The 25,730-nt window shown below is 44.4% G+C and overlaps 1 protein-coding gene across 3 annotated transcripts in view; it reads left to right on the top strand.

The window, feature by feature from the left end:
• The first annotated feature begins 4,121 nt into the window (after positions 1-4,121).
• Positions 4,122-25,730, top strand: part of FBLN2 (fibulin 2) — a 109,317-nt gene continuing 87,708 nt past the window's right edge. Inside the window, exon 1 of one of the 3 annotated variants that reach the window (XM_041118814.1) lies at positions 4,122-4,321. The gene's annotated coding sequence lies outside the window, so the exon portion shown is untranslated. Of the gene's footprint in view, positions 4,322-16,100; positions 16,220-25,730 lie in introns of those variants that run through there. The other 2 variants (XM_029996267.2, XM_029996266.2) reach the window with 2 other exon arrangements.

Here is a 25,730-nt window from a genome sequence, read left to right as displayed (position 1 = left end):
GTATGAGCTTTTCTCCACTGGGTTCAGAGTAGACATACATTGTAATTGATTTGTTTGGATTGGGGTAGTCTATAAAGTGTGCAATTTTTCTCTTGTTTGAAATGTGTTAGAATATTGACTCTCTGGTATTTCAAAGCAGCAACATCTGCTAAAAGCTTTTCCTATGTGAGCTCTACTTTTCTTATGTTTCTCAACTGTACACTGCAATAAAAGGCATGCTGTTGAATGGCCTGACTTTGGCCAAGTAGGCATTGTTTTCTGTTGCTTTGTGACATCTTCCCAAATTCTGAAAAACTGTGGTTGGATGAGGACGTGTGAGGAAATATTTCAGTCTGAGTCTGCCCGCACTTGACAATTGTTCAGCTCTGCTCTGTGGTTATTCAACCAGAGTTGCACTGCTTTAAAGTGGGAATGCTGTAGCCATATGGAAGAGAGAGTCATGGAAGAGACGTGGCAAAAGAGTTCCTACAATTTACAGTGGCATCAAAAAAGGAGTAGAGGACACTGGTGGTGTGGTTCCCACTGGTCTGCAATTAGGAAACTGTTGCTTAGGAAACACTAAAGACTTTTTTTGTGTTAGCCCTGGAATTCTAAAATGTCACATCTTCTCTCTCCTGATTTGTTTCCTCTTCTTTGGGGCTTTTATTTGGAAAAGCTCCAGCTGATTCTAAGTGGATCAAGTTCTCTAGGATTAACTACACCATGTACAGAGGTTTCTCTATGTGTTCTGGTTTCCTACCTGACTCTTGGAAGGAGGCAGTGCTACCCTTCTCCCCTTCGGTGCCCAATGGAGAGCTCAGAGTTTCAGGAGTGCTGGGGATGCAAAAAAATGGCTGGATGAAAGTCCAAAAGAACATTTTTCCTCTTTAAGTCAGACTTTCAAAGAGTTAGTTTTGCTTTCCAAAGCTAGTCCCTGAGTGGGTATGTGCTAATCCCACCAACGATGATGACTGCTCTGTATCTTTGTGTGGATTCACATGACCTGCCTTATACTTTCAGTCCCCAAACAATGTTTTTTTTGTCAGTTTTCTTTCATTCAGAAATGATGGATATTTCCATTTAGCCTCACTTAATGAAATCCTGGATGTATTAATTCTTCAGTGTCACTTGAAGTCAAAGCAAAATATTTTGAGTGATCTTATGATGTTAAAAAAAATTACTCTCTTTCTGAGCCATATTTTTACTCAGGCAAATTGAGTGAAAGCACTGCCTGAGGACAGGCCACCAGCATAGGACTCCAACTTTTGATTTAGGTTTAGGGCTTCCTGGGTTTATCCAGGTGAGTGGTGTCGTGGTGAGGCGCAGCAGAGCTGAGCTGGCAGGTTCTTAACAGCCATTTTGCTCTGCTGTGCTGAGGAGTTTCTGTCCTCTACAGTAAGGTCCTCTGGGGCTATGTTGCATCTGTTATTGCTGTTTTACATGCATATGTAGAGGGATGAATTGGTTTGTCCTAGTGGCATGGCAGGAGATCATTGGCAGAGCAGGGTAGAGTCTGTTCCCTGTGTCAGTTATCCACCCTGATAGTGCCATTGCTCTCCTTCAGCTCAGTCCTCAGCTGCTGGACACAAGACTGAGACCCTGTGCATGACTTCCCCACACCCCTCCCCTCCTAAAGGTGCAGCAACAAACACTGAGTCTGCGGTCATGTTTCCTCCTGAAGTCCCCCCCCATTGCTATACATTCAGGTCTGAGCATAGCAAGGACATTAGAGATGCTATTGTACAAGTAGTGAGAAGGATTTTTAACTTCTGTCTTTAAGGGGCCTGGTTGTTGGCATCTCCTGCTGCCTCTGGCTGTGTTGGTTGTGTTGGTGGAGCAAAAATGGTGATAAGTCAGTGGGCATTTCAGGGAGATGAAACCTCACCTTGAAGATCTACCATAGTCAGGGGTGCAGCTTGCACCCCCCTCTTAGATCTGGGGAAGGATTTGTGTGCCTGAAAGCTCCTTGAATATTTTCCACGTGCATCAACTGGTCTGATGAGAGATTTTACCCCTACCTACAGACTTTGCTTGCTGAGGCCATCATGGCTTTAACAGCAAAAACTGCTGGAGTGATTTCAGGAGTCTCGTGTAATTTCCATTTTAGTTTTATCACAGTCCTGGGGTTGATTCCATTGGTCTCTCCTGGTCTTCCTCAAACACGCGTGACTCAGACCCCAGGGTGTGGAACTGGCAGACATGGGCTCGCTCCCAGTTCAGCCACAAATCCAGTGCAAAGCCCAGATGAAGCATTACTGCTGGCTCTGCTGCTTCCCATCTGCTCATGGCACAGCCGGGTGACAGCAAGCGGCACTCATGGGCTGTCACCAGATGATTTAAGGAGACTGTAAACGCTACCTTCAGAGCAGCAATGCTCACGTTGCGTCTTAGCAGAAATGGAGAGAAATCGGAGTCCTCTGCTCTTTCTATGCTTTCTTTTTTCCTTCGGATGAAATTCAAGACTGGTAGGATCATTTTTGGAGGGTTGGTTGTTTCCTCACAAAGCAAACAGCATTTTTCCCTCTGGCTAAAGTTACACAATAATTTTGTGTAGTTGGTCTAGCCCTGAGGGTGTCCAGCAGCAATCAGCAGCAAACCCCCTCCCCACACACGCTGCAACATCACACAGTAAGACAGTCCCACTTTCCCAAGCTTTGGCTGTGTCAGAGACAGGATACCACAGTATTCAGAAATGGAAATTCTTACACTGCTACTTTTCCCTAATTGTACGCACATTTTGTCTGTGCAGATTTCAAACTTGCCTGTGAATGGGAGCTACTGAGAGCCAGAGGCAGCCCAAAAGTTTCTTTGATAATGTTGCTTTTTTACTGTCACAGACTGGGCTGAGCTGCATTTGCTGCGAGGAGGAGAGGAGAGTACAGGAGGAGGAGGGCATGACGAGGAACCTCTCCCCCAGGGTGGCAGTGACAGGAGAAGATGACCAAGCACCGCAGGGAGCCACCACCTCTGACTGCAGCAGTAGATGCTGCTCCATCCCTTGGTTGCTGGGAGAGGCAAAGCCAGCAGTCAGACCGCGGGTGCTCTGCTACGTCCATCAGCGGGTTGCTCCAGGCAGCTGTCCACATTGCCTGTGCTAGGGGCAGGCTGGTGGTGCAGAGCCATTTTGCTGAGGGCTGATGAGTGCCATGCAGGCTTGGGCAGAGCTGCCCTCTGCCAACAGCTTTGGTGGGCATCAAACAGGATCAGCGGCGAGGCCTGGACGTGCAGGGAGTGTTTGGCCAGTCCCTTTCTCCCATCAGTAAATGCCCGAGAAGATGGAGGAGCTTTGCAGTGGGAAAACAGCCCAGCGGGGTCTCCCTGTGCTGCCTGCCCCAGGCGCTTGTTGCAGAGGTTCAGGGCTGGCCCCACAGCCAGGCTAAGGGCTGGAAACGGCTCGTGCTGAAGGGGCAGAAATGCAGGGGGGAGCTGAGCCTGGCGCCCCAAAGGGAGGTCCCAGAGCTCCCCATCCAGCGTGAGACAGGCTCCCTCTGAGCGAGCCCCCTGTGCTTGCAGGCACGTCCCTGCTGCCTGGCTGGGAGAAGGCACCCTGGGTTATTCTTAAGACCCTCTGAGGGATGTTTTCTTGATGACATAGTGCTGCAGTGACTTTGTTCTTCCCAGGGACTTGTGTCTAATTCATACCAGGATGGGTTGCTATAAACAGTCTCTATTGTCATATAAATGTGACAACGGGACCCTCTCGATGTAAAGATTAGGATCAAAATCACCAAATGCTTCCGTGGTGGCTTATGGCGAGGTAAGTTTGGGGCCACTTAGATCTCAGTAAGCAGCAGTGGGACGAAAAGAAAATTGAAAGCGCTTCTTTGCACAATTTCGAAGCCACCTTTGATCGAGTGAGCGGGCTTAACCTGGGCAAACCCAGGAGGTGCAGCACCTCAGCCCCACGGCGGGCACGGGGCTCGGCTTTCACCCCCCGCTTTTTTCCCCCCTTCTTTCTTTCTTTTTTTTTTTTTTTTTGAATTGCAAACCCCAGGAAATAGGATGCAGACTTTTCTCCTCCACGTGAGCGTTATAAAACAGCCGATCTCATTGTTTCAGTATGTCCAGCCCCGCTCCGCGGGCTCCCCGGGACGGCGGGCACTCGCCTCCCGCCCGGCCCGCGCTGACGCCGGGGCTGCCGCTGGCCGCGCTGCGGAGCGCGGTGCGGAGGCAGCAGCGGCGGCGGCGGCGGCAGCAGCAGCCCCCGGTGTCAGGTTAGACAAACACCCCGCGCCGCCGGTCTGCCCCGCCGCAGCTTTCCGGCCCCTCCCTCTGGCTCCCGGGGTCCCCTTGCCCCTTCCCCCGCGGAGCGGAGCAGCGCGGCGCGGCGCGGAGCGGGGCGGTAAGTGCGGCAGTGGGGGAGCGCGGGCGCGGAGCCCCCGGGCGCGGATCGGCCCCCGGCGCTCCGCTCCGCGGAGGTGCAGGGCTGAGCCGCCCTCGCGGAGCCCGGCGGAAGGTCCCGGGACGCCCGCCGGTCCCGGTGCCGGTGGCGGGCGGAGCGGAGCCGGCTGCAGCCCCTCGGTGCGGGGGACCCGATCCAGAGCCCTTTCCCGGCTACTGGGACAAATGTGCAAATATTTCCTTACGCTGTTGCTCTTCTCTTTCTCCTTTTCTTTTTTTTTTTTTTTTGTTGTTCTGAAAGTGGCAAGTTGTCAAAGGAAAAAAGTTGCCGTGGATGTTTCAGAGCTGTTGCTTTATTGAAAACAACTCCCTGGGTGGAGGCGAGAGCAGGCTGCGGTTCGGTGGGAGTGTTTGCAAATCAAATGTCATTTGGAGGTGGGGGGAAATCTGGCAAAATTGCTCCATAAATGCGTTCTCCAAGTTGTGCAGGCTTGCTCGCCTCGTGTGAGCTTAACGAAAACCAAGGGGAAGTTTGAAAGGAAGAGGAGAAAATACATGGGATAACTGAGAAAAGTGCTTTCTGCCTGCTTTTGCTGGTGTGCTTTTTTTTCCTGGAGCGAGCAGCTCTGGGTGTGAACGCTCGCCGGCTGTCTCCCTGGCAGAGTGGAACAAGGGGCTGTGTCGGGGAGATCTGGGGGACCAGGCTTGCAGGATCGGTGGAGAAATCCAGCCGCTAGCAGCAGAATTGCCCACGGCATGTTCAGGGCTTGAGCGAGAACCAGCCTGTTCTCTGTCCCCATGCCTCCCCTCACCTTATCTCTTCCTCTTGTCACTCAAAGGCTTGTGCTGGAGCCTCTCGGTCCGCCCAGAGCTGAGCCACCGGCGGGGAAGGAGGCCAGAGGTGGTGGGGTTGGGCGCATGGTCTGTACCATCTGCAGGAAGGTCCTTTGAGCTTACTGGCGCCACACTGGCACTGAGTTTTTTTCTCTAAGCCTTTGGTACTGAAGGAAAAGAGGTTATTTTTGCTGAGTTATATTAGTACTGAGTTTTGCTTCTTTGCACCCATAGGTGATGAGTAGAGGGGTGGTGCTTGAGAGTGTATCTGTTCCCAGGGTTTTCTAACAGACACCAGCACCTGGATTCTCTCCTTTCCTGCTCCTCCTCGTGGGACATCTTTGTTTTAGGCATCCTTTTCCTTTCAGTTGCAGAGGGAGGCTATGGGCACATCCCATAAACGTGGCTTTACTTGGTTAGTCTGTCATTTAACAACAAAAACTACGGCTTATGGTATATAGTTAATGGGTGTAAAATTATCTGAGAAAGATACAGCTTTCTAGACATAAAACACCCTTATTAATGGAATGGATGAAACCATTTTTAATATGAAAGATTTTCCTCTACTGGCAGAATGGGGCCTGCAGAGGCCAAAAAAGGATCTTTTAACTGCTTCTTTTCCCAAATGGAGTCATCTGGACCTTCAAAATCACTTTGAAGACAGTTACACCAGCATTAATTGGGCTCGTGTTGGCGTAAAAATATCATCCAAAAATCACACCCTTAATTGGCATTACTGTGTTGGCAAACCTTTTCCAGCACTGCCTTATTCTTCAACTGCCATATTATTTTAATTGTATCCATGTATTCTGTCTCACAAGCAAGGCTCTGAGCAGGATTTATTGAATTCGGTGTGGTGGCTGGTGCTTTACCTTCTCCAGTAAAGACAAGAAACTGATGGCAGAGCAGCTGAGGCCTTCAGTCCTGGTAGCTCCTCGGGGGTTCCACTTTTGTGGGACTGCTGGTCTGAGCATATTGCAGTAAGCTGATTTGCAAGCTATACTGGGATAAATAATAGGTGAATGCTAGCCTTGCAGTGTATTTAAATACTAGGAAAAATGTTTTTTTCTTTTAATTCAAATCAGTTTCTGTGACTGAAGAGATCTCACTCTTTTCCTTCCATCTGTCCGTGCATCCACTTTAACACCTTTTCAGTTGCATTAGGTGATAATGTGGCATTATATACTTCTAAATTTATCTGATCTACTTGAAGCTGGAAGAAGCCATCTTTAGGCAATTTTGTGCACTGAGTGGTAGGTAGCCTTTCAGGGGCAATGATGGGCAGCGAGTCCCATGGTGCTTGGTGGCATTAAAGGTGACATTCCGGTGCCATTGGCACCTTCTGTCCCACTCAGGCACGCAGCATGGGAGAGCAACAAAAACCCACATACCTGAGGGCTGGTTGGGTGGGCATAGCTGAGGATCAGTTGGCCCACTGGAAAAGGCCCATGAGCACACAGGAGTCTGCACTGGAGTGCTCATGAGTGTAGCTTTACTCCTGCATATGCGCGAGGTGAAGCCCACCAGACATCCCAGGCTGGCTTTTGGCTCTGGTGGTAGATTGGTATAGAGCAGCAGCACAGTGAGGAAATGGCGTCTTCTCGAATGCTATCTCTCTGGTTGGTACTGAGCCCTGTTACTACACTTTTTGTAAATACAGTGTTTTGCTGGACAGTTCCTCATCAACAGGAGGGACAGTGCTGGGGCATTTCCACGCTGCCAGAACTGCCCCAGCCCTGCGGATGTCCATTCCTCTGGATTCACAGGAGCAGAGAGTATAGAATAGAATCATAGAATGGTTTGGGCTGGAAGGGACCTTAAAGATCACCTAGTTCCAACCCCCCTGCCATGGGGGGGACACCTTCCACTAGACCAGCTTGCTCAAAGCTCCATCCAAGCTGGCCTTGAACCCTTCCAGCGATGGGGCATCCACAACTTCTCTGGGCAACCTGTTCCAGTGTCTCACAACACTCACAGTGAAGAATTTTTTCCTAATATCTAATCTAAATCCACACTCTTCCAGTTTAAAACCATTACTGCTCGTCCTATCACTACACTCCCTGTTAAAGAGTCCCTCCCCATCTTTCCTGTAGGCCCCCTTCAAGTACTGGAAGGCTGCTATAAGGTCTCCCCGGATCCTTCTCCAGGCTGTGGGAGTAACTCCAAGTAGTTACATCCCACCACCAGGCTGTGACCTGCTTTCACTCCATGTTAAAAATTATGCTTTTTGTGCCTTTTTTGGTGTGTGTTGGAACCTCTAAGGGCTCCTATGGCTCTCATTGCTGTAGTGTCTGGTATCTGCTCTCAGTTCTCAAAGCCTGCATGGAGACTGTTGGGTATGGAGGCTATCTCAGCTGTCCTTCCTTGTCATCCTTGTGCCCTTAGATTTTTTTGCATCCCCTGTAAGCCAAACCAAGCCTACAAACCAAACCATGCCTTTCACAGCTGCCTTCTTTCCTTTATTCTGGGAGATGACAAATGTTTACAGTGTTGGTCTTCTCTTCCAAGCTGTTCTTTGGAAATTTTTCCATGCCTGGGAATTTCTTCTCCTAGTTTGTGGGTAAGAGGTGGGATTTAACTGCTTCTGGCAAAACCAGAAGTGTCCCTTAAACTATCCAGAGATTTCTGTGGCTGCTGAAAGACTTACCGTGGGCACATGCTTTCCTACAGCTGCCTTCTGGCTTTTCAGCATCATACTCTGAAGAAACCAGACTGCTGCTAGCTGGCCCACCAGTGCTGGGGCTGCTTGCCTCTTCCATGAGCCTCTGACCTTGAGGCAACCATGATCTCAGGTGGCCTCACACTACCCCGGGAGAGGGCTGTGCGTGCTGGGATCTCCCCTTCCTCCTCTGTCCCAGGGCTGAACTGTACTGAGGTGTTTCTTTTCTAAGTTGTATGCAGATCCCTAGTGGCAGAAAGAACCTTGACTCTTAATTATTCTGCCTCTTATCTCCTCTTAGATGTACCAAAAGCCCGTGTGTTTAGAATAAGGCTCTTATATAGTCATACGGTCTCATGCATTCACTTTTGTTTAGCTTTTCCCCTCATTCTCTTGCATTAGAAATTTGGATTTCCTTTCAGCTCATTGGCATAATATTAACCTTTCTTTTTGCTGGAAGTGACATGTTGCCTTTAATAACAGGGGCGTGGATTTAATATCCCAAGAGGTCCTTTTCCAATTCCATGTTCATATAGATCAGGAGCTAAAAGAAAGAGACTTCTGAAAGGGGCTTTCCAAAAAGTGGTTTGTTTTCTCTTGCTTACATTATTGTGGTCTTTTTGTAAGAAATCAAACTGTTGAAAAAAAACATATATCCCACTTAGATATGAAGAAATTGCAGCTCACTTGTGGCCTGGATCCACTCCTTCTGCTGAACATGATCAGAGCAAGACCAGACCCTTTGAGTTACCTTTTCATTCTTGTGTGTTAAAAACCTAATATATTATTCATGAAAATTAAGCTGCATTAATTAGATCTCCTGGTCTGCTTTAAGAAGGACATACATTCCTGTCTGTCTTGTTTGCTAATGAATATTGTGGATTGAATCCAAAATCAGGGAGAAGTTTAAGCACTGTCACAGATCCATGCATGCAACTCTCCCTGACTTCATTGTTCAGATGTGACCTCCAGGCTTCCCGCGTAGGGGTGGCTGTGGAAGTAAATGTTTGATCAGGAGATGTCACTGACATTTATTGCTGGGTGCACTAGAGCCTGTGGCTTTCATCAGTGTGGTCTCATTTTTATGAATGAAGGCAGGCAACAACTGCCGAGCTGTCCAAACCAGTGCCAGGAATCCGGTATTGTAGAGACGTGGGTGGAGACGGGAGCGTGAGAAGTGCTTCTGCGCTGGCGATCCCACCATGGTACAGCTGCATGTCCAGCCCCAGATGCGATGGATGGCCGTGCTGTTTCTGTGGTCTGGAGGTGGTCTGGGCTCAGGGGACCCTGGAGAGAAAAAGTCATGAAGAAGTACGTCACACACTCCTTTTTGTGACGTGAAGTTTTAAAAAGTGTCCCTGTTCACCTCACAGACTCTTTCCTGCCTATTTTGGTAGGAATGTCTTTTTTTTTTTTTTTTTTTTTTTTTTTTTTCTTTTTTTTGATCCTTAGCATGAAACTTCTTTTAGTTCAGTTCTGGTTTTTACTCTTGACTTTATTCAGTGAACACACTTTGGAGACAAGGAGCTTTTTTTTTCCTATATCCACAAAACATTTTAGTTACTGCTAACCCCTTAGACCTGTACATGTATAGTCAAAGAAGGATCTTAATGTGGTTGTGTCTAGACTTGTCATGGAGAAAGAGAGAAAAAGCAATTCCTGGGGCATAGATACATGACTTTTTGGAAGTAGAAAATATAACCAGCAAAGATTATATCCCCAACATAGCTGGCAGAAGGGGTCTTATGGGTGTTCTTAATCCACCTCACTGCAAAGTCAGCCAGGTTAGCTCAAACCACCTTTGTTTTTGACTTAAATTAGCTGAGTCTGCAGTAGCACAGTGAATGTTCTCTCTGTCCCTCCTGCCAGACATGCGGTGGGGGACTACCAGCCAGCTGCTGGTCCTCGGCCAACTCCTGCTATAGCCACATCCAGGAGAGACCGTCTGTGTGTCCCCCAGGCATTACTTAAATGAGAGCTGAGCCATTTGTTCAATATCAACTTAACCACGTTTGTCAGACAGAATCAGCTTAAGATGTGCCCCTTACACTCACGTTCATGCTGTCCTAAATCATTTCGGCTTGGCACCTATCCCCCAGCTCTTAGCTCAGGTCCCATTAACAGTTCTTTCTGGGAAATTTCACAGGTCACTGGTGCTCTGCAGCAGCCATCAGGAGTGGGACCAGCTGAACTCCTTAAGGGTGTCTGTGTGGTTCAGATTGAACAGCTATTTTACCCGTGGAAGGACAGACCTGTTCTTTTACCCGAGGATTTGCGAACCATTTAGGATGATACTGGATATGCATGCATGGACAGAGACTTAGAGGATGCCTATGAGATTTGAATTCCCATTTAAATTAAAAGGCAATTTGTTGTCTGTGTTTCTGTGACAATCCCATTCAAGTGTTTTATAGAAACAACTTCTAGGACTTCTGCTTTTCTGTACTGTGCAGTGGGCTTTGGAGGCCAGGTTACTTATAAAAAAGAAGATGGAAAGTGGAAAAACACTGTTTTGCTGGTGTCATGAATCTTTAGATAGGAGAGAAACAGAATACATTTAAGACTCTGAAGTGTTTTTTAGCCTGAAACCTTTTCACAGGAAAATGCTCCTTTAAATATATGGCCGGAATGGAAAAAAAAATCACTTCTGCAAATGATGATTTTTTTTTAAGAATTAAAAAACACTGTTAGAAGTGATTAATTATTGTAACATGTGAGCACTGTAAAGTTTCATCTATTCACAGTAGTATTTCAAATGATTTAAAGTTGTTTGCTCAAGGTTTGCTTTTACCATGTCATTAAATGTCATGGATTTGTTCCAGCTGTCCTCCACAAATGTATCACTCATGATGGATTTTGCATGGGAACAGGCTACCAGATTTTAGTTTTGATACCAAAGCCCCATTTTGTTTTATTTTTAATATAGTTTTGCTTTGCAGAATGTATTATTGGTTTTTAATGGAGTTGGCAGAAAAGATGCTAGCAACTCTACTGGGCAGAGTTATTGGACCTGGCTTGCACCTTCTTCTGAAACCCCTTGAGGATGGAGTCAAGGGTGGGCATCTGTGCAGATATCCGACCCCTCTGACCGCTACCAGACTTTTTCCTCTGGTATTGGCTGTGCCTGGTCACTGCCTCCCATCGCTGTCACTGCCTCCTGGCAGTATGTAAGTCCTATCTGCTAGTTGCATAGTTCACATGAGCACTTCCTAATTTGCTTTAGGCAAAATCAAGTGGATTATCTCAAGCCACTAATTAGACTATTGAAGATAATCCTGCTGGCTTTGGGGTTTGTCTCTTTCCTTCCTGAAGTGAATTAGGGAGGACTCTGAGAGGCTGCTTGACCAGCCGCATCTGAAGGGAGCTGGGCTCTTGCTGGGTGTAAGGACGGGCAGCTGAGGGTCTCCTCACCAGCACAGCTGCAGCCGAGAGGGCAGAGAGTCACCATGGACTTACTAACAACCTAATCAAGTCATTATTGAAGGAGAACATCTTTCTTACTGAGCTGCTGAGGCATGCCCAGTGGCTCTACCAGGTCTGTTGACGCTTATCTTTTACTTACTCAATTTTTGTAACAAGAACACTTATATTTGGTAGCCTATCATGTTTTCATATTCTAAACTAATCAGCCTCATGCATGGAGCTCTGTCATATAATCAATATAACATACCGTCTGATAATCTTGAAAGACTGGGTATGATTAATGTATAGAAATTGGATGGCCACTTGGAAAGGATATAATCTGATACTGTACAGAGCAGATTGATTTGGGAGATTACCCCTGAGTTCCAAATTGGTAAGTAGTGTAAATGGATCCACTCAGTAAGGGGAACTGCAGTATGCTCTCAAACATTAGTTTGCCTTTAGAGCAGAACCAAAAATGCGATCTGCTTTGTGACATGCCATTTGGTTCCTGGCATGGCTGCTTGCATATCCAGAAGGATATGTCCCATGGGAAGTGTCTGTAATAATTTGTGGACTTTTCTAAAATGCAGACGTTAATAGCAGGAGCACATGATAAGCAATCTCTCTTCTTTTTTATTAAGATTTTTTCATTCTTCTCGAAGTGTTGACATAGTACACTGTACCCTGGGGTGTTACAAGTGTCTGAATATTTAGGATGTGTAAAAGAACAAGAACATAATAATAGCTATTCTGTCTGGGCAAACAGGTTAACTTGAGTGCATCACTTTTATTCCTACATTTAAACAGAATGAACTAAGATGCTAGTAATCAAAAAGGAAACTCACTGGTATATACTTACATGTACTAAAATCTCTCCTTCTGTAAAGAGTGGAAAAATAAATTAGCACTTTTTGGTGTTTATCATGAAAATGAAGCATATCTCTAGACTAGACCGTTGCATATATTTAATTCTAATTCGTGGTTACATTTCTATAGTTTGTGGTTGCTTGTCTCTGAGGCTAGAAATAGCATTTTATTGCATGCTTGTGCAGTACTGTTGTACTCTAACATGCTGCTGAAGTTCCACGTGCTGCCATGATTGTGATATGTCTTTGCACTGGAAAAAAACCCACTAAAATAGGCAGTGAAGTGTGTCAGGCAAGTATGTGTGTGTTTTAAAGAAAATAGTCTCCCCTGGGTTTAAATGAAATGTTTCTTTTTAAGCATTCTTTTCTAAAGCTCATTTAAAGAGACTACGAAACATCTGCCATCAGTAACATCCTTATGTTTGGGCCCTAGCCCTGAGAGTGCAAAGCATGTCACGTTCACATTAGTCACTAGGATGGGGTGAAGAGCTAGGTGTTTGCAGGCAAGCACTTGGGCAGGAGCAGAGCCCAGGATTTGTGTAATAATACTAGTAACAACTTCTAGTTGTTTTTCAATGGCATTTTTTCCTGATGGGTAGATTAAGTAGGTCTCATTTCCTCATTAAAAGAAAAGCGAAGTTGAAGAAGAAAAATGCTTTCTGCAAATCACATCCTGTTTTCATCCTCATTCAATTAGCACATATTTTAAGTTGCAGAGTGAGTGTTGTCCATCTGACATACCTCCCTTCCCCTCCTTATTGACACTGATATTAGAACTATGGGAAAACTTAGACTGTTGGCAAAATGGGTGGAAAATCAAATGTTTAATGTTTTGCTTGAACATTTTGTGGTTTCTCCTGAAATTCTTTGTCTGAAACAAAGGATGTTCTTTGTTCTTTTTGTGGGGGGGGTTGCTTTTTATTTGAAAAAATATGCAATGTCATTGTGGATTGCAGAAGTTTCTATAGAAATTGCATAAGTTCTCTACAAAATCTTTTTCTTTTAAACATGGAAAAAGAAGGACAGTTAGAAACTGCAAAAAATTGTCTGTTTTGATGGTGAAAAACGGTTTGTTGGCAGATTCTTACAAAAATTCTTCAGAATCAAAATGTTAGTGATTTGGAAAAATCTTGAAGTAGAGTAATTTCACATGACCCCCTCTTGGAAGCTTCTAAGTTTTGCATTCTTTGCTCCAGCACAATTCCCACTGAAGAAATTCTTCAAAAACCAAGATTATGGATTCTTTTAAAAATGTCATTCCTTGCTTTTTGGGTACTGCACTAAGTTGTGTTTATATATCTTAATCTTATCCTGATTCATATGATCAAACCTAAGCATTCATGGATTTGTTTGGAGTCTGTTAAAGATACGAACTGAACCACAAGATAGACAGTCGCTGCCCTACTGAGTTTGCAGGCTCTGGATGCCCAGGCTCTTCCAGCTGGATGTTGGGCTGCTATAGCAGCGTGCTGCCCTCTCTCCCGGGCATCCCAGCCGGAGTCGCCCCTGCCCTGGCTGTGCGGCACTGTGAGTGCTCCCTGGCCTTCCTCACCGTTACAGGCCTGAGGAGCTGCAATGGGCGCAGGGGATGGGCTGGAGGCAGTGGTCGGTTCCCTCTGCAGAGCTGCAGCTGGGAAGGGGGGTGAAAAAGCAAAGCCCTGGGAACAAGCAGTGTGTGTGTGGGGGTGCGCCTACACTTGGCGTGCTCAGCCCAGTACAGGGCCTCTGAGCTCTAAGGGACTGTCTGAACCAGAAAAAAATGGTGGTTTTGTGACTATGTGGGTGAAAGCACCTTCTAGTCACGTCTCTTCTGCCCTTTCAGCCAGACTGGCTTTTACTGTGATGCTAGCTTGCGCTGTTAAGTAGCTGCTAGTTGTCACTCTGAAAAGTATTCCTTTGTTATTTCAGAATTACGGAGACACTTAATTGGCTGTTCATTAACTGCCTTAGAGAAAAATAAGATCTGATTAATCGTCATTTCAGCAAATTATAGCCTGTTCTACAGGCTAATGAAATTAAGCAGCGAAGAGCTGGCTTCCTACAGTTAGCTGTAACCTGCCTTAGCTGTGCAGCCCTCGCTGCCTGGCCCTGACCTGGAGGGCTTGAGGTGCACAGAAATCAGAGGGGTCACCGACACGAATCAGGGATGAGGAGCGTAGAGTCCCATTTAATGGGGTGAGGACCACGGAGCACTGCTCAGGGCACAATGGAGATGATGCCTGTGCCTGGCAGCGGTACGAGTTGTGGACATAAGTGCAGACAGCCAGCAAGAGAGACGTCTGCTGGCCGCAATTCCTGACCTTTGAGATCACTTCACTTCCTTTTTGTTACTTTTTTGTAAGCAATTGTCATTATAACTGATCAAGATAAAATTTGTGAGCTGAGATCTTGAATTCATTATTGAAGAATGTATATTTTTCTCTGAAATATTCCTATATAGTACATTATTTCAAGTTTTACTTTACAGACATGCTGATTTCAAAGGTAACTGGTTTCAGTAAATTATGCAACAGGGAAGATGCAACCAGCACCTTTGCTTTAGAATAAAGGTCTGGGGTTTGAAGAAAGGAAAACTCCACAGATGCATAATGCAATTGTTAGAAATCCCACACAAGGCATTTGCAGGTGTTACTCACAAGGCCAAGAATTTAAAAAGCAGGTTTCTCACATGAAATTGCTTTGCCGCCTTCTGGCCAAGAGTTAAAAGTGCCCGCAAAGTTTCTCTATTTTCTGCCATCTTTGTGTCTTACATCCTTCCTTTTCCAAGATCCCTGACTCTTGCTCCCCTTTAATCTCTTTTAGGGCCCCTTTCTCAGCTGTTTAAAAGCAGCTATAGCTGTTCCCCCTATCTGCCTAGGGTTGGCAGAGAGAGTAATAGAAACCTTCCGTTTCTTTGCCAAGTGGGGCTCCTTCAGCCTCCCTGCATAATTTGATTTAGCAGCATTTGAGACATTGACAACACTGACATTGGCATTACATGGAATTTGCTTTCAAGAAAGTTGGGGAATAGCACAACCATTGACAGTTTGCACTTTGCCCTTTTCAAGACCTAAACATTCATAAAAATCCTACGCCAGGTTGGTGCTAGTTGTTAATAACCTGGGTTTTGGTGCGTGGCACTTAGGACGTGATGGTGTGATTGGGGCTGGATGAGCAGGAGTGACAGGACTTGAGGACTATACCCCTTCTTCTCTGCACCTTCTCTGGTGTATGCAGCTTTGCAACTGGTTTAACTCTTACCTGTGCAGAATTTGTGAAGAAGAGGCATTTCCTTCTTTGGAGTGTAGTCTTCTCATCACTAAGCGTGATGACGATAGCAAATACAAAACAGAAATAGATGAATAACAATAGAACGGAAGAATTAATTTAAGAAAGTTTAGAGCCTTTTTTTTTTTTTTTTTTTTTTTTTTTTTTTTGTAGTAGTAGTGGAAAGGTTTCTTCCGTTAGCAGAAAAAACCTGAGATTGTTTCTCACTTAGCTAATGGCAACACTGGAGAGGAACGGATGGGAGTCTTGCAGCCCAACCCATGTAATGTCTTTGTTGCCAAAGATCCCGGACCAGATGCCCAGGCTTCGCTGGGTCTCAAGGGGCCTCACTGGGCTTTACCAGAGCTATCTCAGTGGGGAGCCTTGGTAGTGGCCATGGGGATGGCGATGGCCCCTGTGGTGGTGGTGGCCCTGAGCAAGGAGGGCTGGCCTCCTTTGATGTGGGGGCTGTAGTCCCGTCTGCGCTGGGCACCCAGGGAAAGGGAGACAACAGCCTCAGCGGCCCAGTGAATACCCCATCCCAGGGTTCGGTAGGTGGGAGCGAGCTGTTTAACAGCCCCGTTTGGGTGGAGGAGGCAGCCCCAGTGCTGCCCGGGCTGTACCTGGGTCAGGCGGCTGTAGGCACGGCTTTGAAATGTGAAGCAGCTTCCTTAGGCTTTGCGGGGGGTAAAAAGTGAATTAACCATATCATAGGCACATGGTACTTCCCTGCTCAGATTACACTACAAAATCTGGGCAGTTCCTAAGATAGAGCTGGAAAAGGGGATTTGGGAGTGTGAGCAGCACTTGGAGCAGAGCACAGCTGACATGGCTGGGAACAAAAGGTGATAGAAAAACTCACTGCATCTACATTGCTGCACATCCACAGGTCAGCAGAAATCCTTCCTAACTGGACATTTGTTGCAAATTTACTGGGAGAAGTGTAAAATAACTTTGTTTGAGTGCTGGCTTTGCTTTGTGCCTTGTGTTCTGCTAGTTGCAAAGATTGTATTTGCTGTGTTTCTCTTTGATTTTGTACTTTGTTTTCAGATTTACTTTCTAACTGTTCATCAGACTCTAAAGCTCTTGCTAAATATCTTCTGTTTGATAGAGTTTAAAGACTTAAGTAGATAGGGACGGATTTGCTTTGTTAGTTAAGACTGCTAAAGCTGTGTCTACTCTGCTCATGGACAAAGCTTTTTGCAGTACGGATTTTTTTTCACAAAATACTCCATAAGCAACACATGTGTTTGTGCTATTAGTCAGATCTTCATGGACTTTTTTTTATCTTCTCCTCAGAAGTGAGCTTCTTACAAAAACAATTATTTTTAATGCTGCTTCTGGCCTTTTGACTGGGAATTCAGAGAGCATTTTACCTCATGTACTGAAGCGAAAGTTAGGTTTGTTTTTGTTAATGTAAGTCAAGAAGTAGCAATGATTCAGTGTGACAGGCTGAATGTGAGCCATATGAGCCGAGCTGCACAAGCATAAAGGATGATTGTGCTGCAAAATATCTCCAAGTAATTTAGATTTTGACACACTTACCACTTCTTAAGTTGCATTTCCCCCTCCCTACCACTCCTGCCCTTCCCCCACCATCCAGGATCTGATGTGATGGAAAAATATATGCATTGTCTGTGGGAATAGTAATGGTTGGGCTAAAAGTGCTTTGCTTCTGCAAATTTTATTATAGCAATAATGCAGTGTGAGAGCTTCACAAAGAGATGATAGTAATTGTATACGCTTACATACATAGTCTTAAATAATGACTTTATGGGCTTAAATAGCTCAATTTTTAGATGATAATTCTTATCACTTAGAGCGTGTGTCATCTGCTTATCTGTTTCACTAGCGGGTTTTGATACGCACCGGTATATAGTAGTTTTCTGATTTAAGAAGTGTAACTTTTGAATTGAGCTGCTGGAGCACAGCTCACACGCAGCTCCCAGCGCGTGTCACGAGAGTTGCATGTTAGGGAGGACTGCTTGTCCCCAGGAAGCCCAGAGAACCGGGCAGAGTGCCACTTGAGTCCCACTCTTGGGTGGAGGATTTTATAATGCCATTTATTTCCAATTAAGCACTATTGATTTCTTTTGTGCGTGTTTTATTTTTTTTGTTGTAGACTTTTTTTTTTAATCTGTGGTTTCTCTGTATGAATGGCAAATGAAGGCTGTTTTAATGTTGACTCAAATGATACATACTTATAGCAGGATTTTATGTCCAGCCTTTTTATTGATTAAACATCTGCATGTCTTAGCATTTGGATGTAGAAAGGAATAGCAAATGGCAGTTCATTTCTGGCTAGGGTTTCTTACCAATAAGTGAAACGCGGGGTGGGGAGCCGTGTGTGTATGTGTGTGTGAGTGTAATATATTAGCATAACATCTATAAAATAAGACATATTTTAATGGCTTTTAAACTTGAAGATTGAGTTCTGTTCTCTTAGGAAGTGTATCATGCAGATACAACAGACACATACTGGGGTAAATGAGAACAGAATTTGGTTTTTCAGTGAATCTGTTCTAACCCATTGGCCCAGTGCAAGCCTTCCCCTGAAGTTATTAGAAAGGACCCTGCTGACACTGATGGAAGTGGGGATGAAGCCAGGCATTAAGATGGTCTAGATCGTGACACGCCTTTGCTGTTTAATGTTGAATGTGAAGTTTTTCAAGAAGCAAACCAAAAAAAAATACATTGGATACTATTTTTGAGGCAAAATCCCAGCAAAATGTCTGTCATCAGGTTCCAAACGATTCCTTGCTTCACTTTAACAATGAGCTATCCATTATATGGTCTTTATTTATGGAATGTTAAACAGTTTCTGGCATTACTGTGCCCCTGCAGGAAGAACAGATGGTACTTTTGAATGAGTTTTGCTATGGGATAAAATGTTCCAGGTCTTCAACAGATCATATCCATCTGTAAGAAAGGAATAGCATTTGTGTAAAATAAACGGGGTAGAGTCAAACAACTTGAAATCCTATACTGAAGGAAGAACAGTGGCTGTAGGCTGAGGTGGTAGTACACATTGGAAGGTAACGTGGAAAGCTATTGCTTAACATTATTTTAAAGGTGAACGCTTATTTTGGTTAAACATCCCAAATGGGAAATCTGATACATCAGGACTTGGAAGGCAGTGGTCAGTATGTAACATGGTCAATATATACTGACAGTAGTCTGTGTATAACAGGAGTATGTTACATTTATAATCAGACAGATTGGCTACGTCTTCATCTTGTCTCCATGCAATAAAGTTCTGCCTTGTTTGATTTATAGAGCTTTGGCTCTCTGAGAATAGTGTGGAAGCAATGAAGACCCAGACCCTGACAGTCCTTATCATGTCAGTGTATAATGTAGCCAACCCTACAGAAGCAAGCAGAACATCTCCATCGTGATGCACATCTTGCACCCTCCATAAAAGTTAGTCTTACAAGTCAAACAGAGGATTGGCAGAATTGTGAGAAGTTGCACCACTTTCCTTCTCCGTTCTTCTAAATGACCAGGAACTGCTAGGATGATGGAATCCATCATTTTTCAGAGCTCTGCTGCGATTCTTCCAGTTTGCCCCTCAGGGAATGATTGCTTTCTCTTCACTGGCCTCTGCACTTCTGTGGTCTGCATTCGGTGAAGGAATATCCCCTTCAGTTTATCTGTCTTTCTTGCAATTCTATAAATTTTGTTCACATTCCCTGTAGAGTTCTCCTTTGCAAATTGAAAAATCACAGGCTCTTCAGCTTTATCTACTTGAAAATAAGGTAATTAATCATGTAAGATCCCCGTATGGTGCATAAAGACAAGCTCACATCTTGAGGGGGCAATCCATCCATCATAAACAGATTATTAGTGAGAGTAGTTGCTCTCTGAAGTTTTAACCACCTCTCCACTGACTGTAGAGGAAGCTTCATCAGTGAGGTAACTTCTAGAAAACTGAAGTTAAACTGAACCTGTGATCTTTAGAGAATTTAAGTTCATGGCCCCCTTTGTTCTATTCTTGTTCTTTGAATACCCAAGATCACTGTATCAGCAACTTGCTTTTAGAAGTGATTCTGCAAAGTAGTTGTACCTTTATATTATTGGAAATCTAGTGAAAATCTTCCTTCTCCCAGCCTCCAAAATCAGTCAGCTGGGTGTGAACGTCTGACTGGGCTGCCAAAGTGTTTAAAATCATTCTGGGGTGAGGCAAGGTTGTGCCACAGGAAGGCTCTCTGCAGGTGCCTCTTTCTGCCGGACGGCTGCATGTTAGTCAGGCCTTGGAGGCTGTATTTGTGGAAGCACTAACAGAGGAATTTGAGAGAGGACTGGAAAGCAGGAATACCTCTCATTTCACTTTCTTTAGTTTCCTTGGTGTTTGGTTTTTTTGTTTTGTTTTGTCTTGGTTTTTAATACCAAATGTTCTGTGATTTGGGGAGACTTTATCTTTTACATATTAGTAACTTTGTCATCTTAATTTTTCTTGCCAGTCATGTGCTGGACTGTGCATAACTATCGTGGAGGGAGGGAGTATCAGCTCATTCTTCTTCCATTGTATTAATGATTTCTTTCCCCTTGCATAAATCATCTTTATAGTTGCAGGATTTCTTCAGCTGCGAAATAAAATAGCTTCCTTTCCTTCCTGGAGAAAAGTGACCAAAACATACATATGTGTTTTAATATACCAAGACCAAACGAATTGTGTGCACTAGTCAATACCACCTTCATGGAGTATTGTTCATTGTAATGAAAATCAGATTGAATTTACTGTTTGGTTAGTGCATTCAACAAAAACAAGATGTTGTGAAAGGAAAAGAAGTATTCGTATTGTATGCAATTATATGCAACTCTATAAGGTAACATATAAGAATATTCAATCAGCATTTTATGTTAGTGGGAGTACCTGCATGTACATCATTTAATGCAAAAAACGACATTCTCATCAGTTGATTGCTCTGGATTCTCTCTCCAGCATCAGAGGAATACCTGGGTGTGGCCTGACATGAAAAGCAGAGTTAACATTAGTGTTTTCATTTCCCCAAAATTTTATATGAGAATATGGGGCTAGCTTGCTTCTCAGTATATTTGAAAGGAGCTGCCTTTTTCTCAGAAATGTTGGAGAAGTATGGTTGGTTTCTTCAGTGATGACACGGGTTCTCTTCGGGGCAGCAGTTAAAGTAAAATCTCCATTTTGTTAGATACCTTAAACCCATAGTATCTTCCCCATTACAGCAAAGCCAAATTTTGCAGTATCAGTGTTTCTGGATTGCTGAGATGTCTAATTTTGACTGTTCTGCCTTTAGTTGCAAGTATCATGGGTTTACTTGTATTTGTTGATGATCAGTAACTTAAAATATTCAGGAGTATGTGTTGCATATTTACACAGCAGATCATACTAGCTTTCTGTGGTAATAGAAAAAGTAATGTATAACTTAGAAAGTAAACAAGACTTGCTCTTCTAATATTTTTCTGGTTTGTAGGGTAAATATGGTACAGAACCACAAATCATTATGAATGCAAGAACTACATTTGGGCATCTGAGGGCAGAAGTTGTCTAAATGTATTTAGACATACAGCAAACTATCTGTTGGTGATCACTGAGTATGTCAGTTTGAGTTTCTGTACAGTATAGAGAAAAAAACCAGTGCTCCTATCTCCAGGAAATTATCCTCCAAATTAAGGTTGCACCTCAGACAGTTCGGATCTGGTCCAAAGCTACTGAAATCAGTGGAAGGAGTTCAGGATCCAGGGTTCCAGAGGTGCAGCAGACAAAAGGGTTGGGCACCTTCCTTAGAGAGCAAAAGCATTCCAGGGGAGTACAAAGAAGTATGTATATTTATGTTTCTGTATCTGTTTATGTTGAAACCCTTCAGCAAGAATTAGTATTAGATACTTTGCTTTTACGAGTTTCAAAGTACTGGTCAGTGCTTTCATTTTATGACAGCCTCTTAATAGCTTTAACTCAGGTTGGTTATAAATAAATTTGCTGCTCAGAAGAGAAGAGGTCTTATCACTGAAGAAACGAACCAGAGTTTCTCCAACATCTAGTATGATGCCTCCTCTGAAACACTTCTCTAGATTTTAATCTTCACCAAATGAGGTAGCATTACTGGCCTTGGCACCTCTTGAAGGATAAATAGGGCTCAAAGCACTACCCATCAAGATCCTCTCTGGCAGAGTACCGATTCTGTCTGTCTGTAGGAGCTAGACATCTTCCTGGTCAGCATCAAGTTTGGTTCATATAATTGTGTGCTACAGCAGATATAATAAAAGGTCCCAGGCAGTGTGTGTGTGCTGGGTGCATGGGACCCTGACCTGCTTGTCCCATCACCTCAAGCACTCGCGGCCGCAGAGGAGCAAAACCTTCCTCAACCTCACGCCCAGCCAGTGAAGCACAGGCTAGTTTACGTTCCAAAAATGGGAGTCACACAGCAGCTCTCAGCTTCTCTTACACAACTCTTCACAGTCTTTGAGGATCAGTGAAGAATAAACACAGAGTGGAAGATGGGAGGAATTGCAAGCATAACTTCTATTAGTTACATCAGGCATTATTGTTGTCTCTGAATGATAGGCTCTGAGATGAAATAGCAGAGCAGGCATCTTTTCGCATTTTGGTATCCAACAAACCAAATTCATTCCATTATCTTTTATGGAAAGTTTGTGCAGGAACAGTTTTGATTGATGGATTACATCTGTGGCTGCTGACTGATTAGCAGCGTGATAGATGTAGCTTCATTTACAGGGATTTGCTTTCATTCATAAGGAAAAATAGAAGGTTTCTTTCCAGCACATTTTTTGCATTAAAACTTTTCAAAGTGCTCAACAAATGGTAGGCTTTGATTTCCATTTGTTTAATGCCTGTGGTAATTAACATTTCTGTGAGAACATTTTAACCAAATGTTCTAGTTTTTCCTCCATTAAAATAATAATTTCTTGCTTTAGCTAAAGAATTTAATTGGTATATATAATAACCCTGATATGGGATTTCTTTGTCACCATATGAGAGGAAACTGTTCCTGAGGAACGATCATTGTTGCTTTTTCTGGACTTCATTAATTTATAATTGGCAATATGCCTCATGGTACATCCAGTCCACTTATTACAGATATGCTCTGTCTGCAGTCCATTGTCTCATGGCGTGGGTGGAGATAGGGCATGTATGTGAGTGCAGAAATAAATCTGAGTTCCTTTTCTTCATACCAAAGAATATCTGGGCAGATACTCAACCAGATTAATTAGCTGGACCTTTTTCAATGCAAAATTACAAGGCTGGATCCTTAACCCAGCCTGTCTTTGTGGAGTTGATTTCTAAACCCTATCTCCTCCTTCGTGGCTTGTAGAAAACCACAAGATTGGGAAATCAAGAAATGGGGCTGAGAGGCGGCAAAGCGGAGATGACCCTTTAGTGATACCGGTACCAGTTTCTGTTGGGAGATGCATCCACCCTTGTATTTTTTACACCTCCATTTCATCCTGTATCCATGGTTCTTGTGTGCAGGTTCAGGCACAGACTGGCCTCTGGCAGTGGAGGTCCTCTGCAACCTGTCCTGCAGTGAAGCTCAAAGATTTTGGTTCATGCCAGGCTTACTCCAGATAAGCCTTATGGGTAGAAGTAGTGGTCAGGACAGTTATTTCTTCTTGTGCTGCTTATTCTTGTCCCTGCCTTCTAACAGGAAGACTCTCTGTTCAGATTAGAGCACAGCAAACTCTCAGGATCACTGTCAAGGGAAGAACTAGCAAATCTGGGATGATTCCAGCAGTAATAATGTGCTCAGGGCTACATAGATGGCTGAAAATTTTGTAAATGAAAAATTCTGAGAACACTTTCTCTAACAAAGAAAACGCAATCCCAATGACTCAAGACAGAGATACTTCCTCAAAGTGTGAGGTGGAGGTGAAGACGACACCAATGAAGCCTCCAAAACCTGGAAAGGATTGCAAGCAGTGGTGTGCTTGCGATGGATAAATTTGAGCTAGCATTTTATCCACCAGTTATAATAAGCTAAGGAGTCTTCCTTCTCCAGTTTTTCCCCCCAGCCTTTATCCAGAAGAATAGGGCAGAGGATGCCCTCTCTGTATGGAACAAAGACAGTTGATGGCCTTGTGTGCTGTCTCTAAGTGTTATTTATTTAAGAGCCAGAGTACAGGCAAGACAGTGGGTGTGCAGAGGTTCACCTACTGTCATGCGAGTCTCAGCTAGGTGCGTTCTGCAGCTGGGAGAGCGGAAGATGTATTTTCTCAGCTGTGGAGCAGAGCACAGCTAATGAAAGGAGTTGGTTTGTTGCAACAGTTGGCTGCTGAGAGCACGTTTACTCTCTTGAGGGACAGATTTGGATCCTGTTGAGTCATAAAGGAAAAGAGTTTGATCTTGTGTCCTTCTGGGGATTTTGCCACATTGTGAAAAATCATTGTGCCTTTTGAGGGGAACATGTCAAGATTCACAGCCTACTCCTAGGGAAATCCTGATTGTAGACAGCAACTGTATGGGTTGTGGATCAGAAGTGGTACGTTGACAGAGCTCTGTATAAAAGTTATGGAGAAACTGTGAACCAAATTAGTAAGAGACTATAAAATGTTCACTGTACAATATGTGTTATTTTCACCTCATCAGCAGATAGAATTTCATTATTAATCCTGACAATGACAAGGCCTGGACACATTTACTGAAAAATTATTTACTACAAGCTTACTGTATTGACATTTTGTTTTGATATTCATTTGGAATTAATTGGCAGACTGAAGCAAACCCCTCCGAGTTACTCTGGAGAGTCTCAAATCAAATTCTTCAATTCTGAGGCTGAAGCGCAGGCGATGCAGGAACTGCCGCTCCTCTGGCTGGTGAGCAGTTTTGCCTCACAGGTAGACTGTGGAAAACTGTGTTGCAGTTCCCTTCAGTCTTCCCTCAATGAAAACAGTTGTTAATTATTTCCAAATTGGCACATGGCGGTGCACAGGGCCGGAAAGGCCACTTGCTAAGCTGTCAGTTAAATAGTAGGCTTTCTTTTGCCTAATTTGTATTTTAGGGTGGGGGTGGGGAATTGTCATTTTCAACTGTTCCAAAAGGGCTGCCTGAAATAGGTAGAGAGTACCCAGATGCTCCAGCCAACATGCTTCCCAACAAAAGGAGAAGATCTGTACTACTGACTGTCACTGCTTAAGGCAGTGGGGTTCAAAGTGCTGGCAGGGCTCATGCATAATAGAAGGCTGGATTAAGAAAACAAACAAACTCAAAGCCTAGATCTGTTCCTTACAGGAAGTTCTAAGTAGCATCGTAGTCATTTCATTGAGGAAAGAAGAAATGGGGAGAGGGGATCGCGGAGGGAGTGGAAATGAGATGCTCAGATTTTGCATGCCACTGTCCTTGAGGTTGCAGCTGTTTTTTTTCCTTGGTGAGAGTCAGCAGCAGCCCTGCAAATACGTGAACTCTCTAAAACACTGGGAAGGGGCAGAGGACTGGGGTATCCTGGAGGAAGATTAGGGAAAGAAAAGAGAAGAGAGAGAAATGTAATCCAGGACCTTGAAAGGATGCTTTTCGAGGAGCACCATTATGAGACTCTACAAGGGTATGTTCTGCTTGAGTTACTTATGGTTTCTTGCCAAAAAGTATCTAAATAATGGGGAGCATAGTGGAAACTAGGGATTTGTTTCTTCCTGAGAGGGAAGGGAGGAGTGCAGCTCTTCAAGTAAATGAGAAAACTCCTTTCCTTCACTCATCAGAGCAGCTACCAGTATTGACAGCGTTCACCTGAGCCCAGCGCATTGAACTGGTGCTGGTGACAGGACCTGGGGCAGGAGCTGTGCTGCCACATCTCCTGTGGCTGTCTCCACATGTGTGCGGCTGCTCGAGGTGCTGTGGAGCTGAGGGACACGCTCTGCTTGCCTGCTGCCAAAAGAGCTCTCTCTGTGCAAATTAGTTCATAACTTATGAGCTTTGACAAGTTTTTGTTGGCTGTGCCTTGGGAAACGTTTCTGAGTGGCTGTTGCTGAGTTTGCTTTTATCTTATCCCAGATTTTTTTGGCTGTTGTGGAAATAGCTGGATTATTTAATTGTGTTTTTGAGATGCATATATAGTCACCTGAAACTTGGTGATGTAAAAAAAAAAAAAAGTGTATCAATAACAAACACATTTATTTTCACTAGAAAGAGTTAGGCTCTGCAGAGCTGTGTGACCCTGGCCCAGCTGCAAGTACATGCTGAGCCTCCTGTGCACGGACACTGCACTTGCATTGTCCTGAGAGAAACTGAATCTTAGTTGGTTTGTCAGAGATTCCGTGGCAGTGCGCTTGGCATGTTTCAGCTGCCGTAGTCGCCCTGTCCATGCACAGCCCCTTTGCTGAGCTCTCCACTGCCAGCATGTCAGAGCTGGGACGAGGACCAGCCACGTGCACTGGGTGGGACGGTGTTTCTCTTTGCCTCCTTTCCCCCATGT

The sequence above is a fragment of the Aquila chrysaetos genome, chromosome 20 (genome assembly GCF_900496995.4).
Source record: "Aquila chrysaetos chrysaetos chromosome 20, bAquChr1.4, whole genome shotgun sequence".
Taxonomy (NCBI): Eukaryota; Metazoa; Chordata; class Aves; order Accipitriformes; family Accipitridae; genus Aquila; species Aquila chrysaetos.
The sequence above is the reverse complement of the archived record's forward strand: the minus strand, read 5'-3'. Positions and strand labels throughout refer to the sequence as shown.